Here is a 1,044-nt window from a genome sequence, read left to right as displayed (position 1 = left end):
ATTTGGTATGGATGTTGAGAGGTGTTGTTAGGTGGGTGTTGATATGACCTCTGTGTGGAGTGTTGGTGAGCTGCATTGTTGTTGGGGTTGTGGCGTCTCTGATCTTGGCCTTGATCCTGTTGGTTTCTCCACCCAAAGTTTGGGTGGTTCCTCCAACCGAGATTATATATTTTGGAGTATGGGTCATGGTGCTGCCTAGGTGAATTTTCAATGTAGTTGGCTTGATCCTGATCACCCTCTGCTTCTTCATTCACTCCTTCTTGAGCTGCTGCTGAGGTGGTGATTGCTGCCACTTGATTCCTCTCCATCTTTTTGGTAAGGTCAGCCAACTGCTTGGTAATAAGCTTGTTTTGAGCTAGCAGTGCATCCACATTATTCAGCTCTATCACTCCTCTAGTGTTGCCTCTTTCAGAAGCATAGAAGTAGTCATTCTCTGCTACAGTCTCAATGACATCTATGGCTTCTTCAATGGTCTTCTTCTTGTTCAGAGATCCCCCGGATGAGTGGTCTACTGCCTTCTTTGATTCATACGAAAGGCCTTCATAGAAAATGTGCAACTGCACCCATTCATTGAACATATCTGGCGGGCATCTTCTTGTCAGGTCCTTAAACCTCTCCCATGCTTCATATAGAGTCTCACCATCTTGCTGCCTGAAGGTTTGTACCTCAGCTCTCAACCTGTTGATTCATTGAGGAGGATAGAATCTTGCCAAGAATTTGTTCACCACGTCTTCCCAGGTTGCTAAAATCTCCTTTGGAAAGGATTCCAGCCATTTAGATGCTTTGTCCTTGAGTGAGAAGGGAAACAGAAGTAGTCTATAGGTGTCAGGGTGAACACCATTAGACTTCACAGTATCGCATATCCTCAGGAAGGTGGTTAGATGTTGATTGGGGTCTTCTTGGACACTTCCTCCGAATGAACAATTGTTCTGAACAAGGGTGATGAGCTGTGGCTTTAGTTCAAAGTTGTTGGCATGTATGGTTAGCCTTTGGATGCTATTTCCACAGTTTCCTGGATTTGGGTTGATGTAAGAACCCATAACT

General features: G+C 44.7%; 1 non-coding gene across 1 annotated transcript; it reads left to right on the top strand.

Annotated features, from left to right (window-relative positions):
• The first annotated feature begins 573 nt into the window (after window positions 1-573).
• On the top strand, window positions 574-680 carry LOC112738723 (small nucleolar RNA R71). The gene has a single exon (XR_003169666.1). It is a non-coding gene; the product is annotated as a small nucleolar RNA R71 (small nucleolar RNA).
• Window positions 681-1,044: the final 364 nt, after the last annotated feature.

Source organism: Arachis hypogaea, chromosome 13 (assembly GCF_003086295.3).
Source record: "Arachis hypogaea cultivar Tifrunner chromosome 13, arahy.Tifrunner.gnm2.J5K5, whole genome shotgun sequence".
NCBI lineage: Eukaryota > Viridiplantae > Streptophyta > Magnoliopsida > Fabales > Fabaceae > Arachis > Arachis hypogaea.
This window is presented reverse-complemented; position numbering and strand designations above follow the sequence as displayed.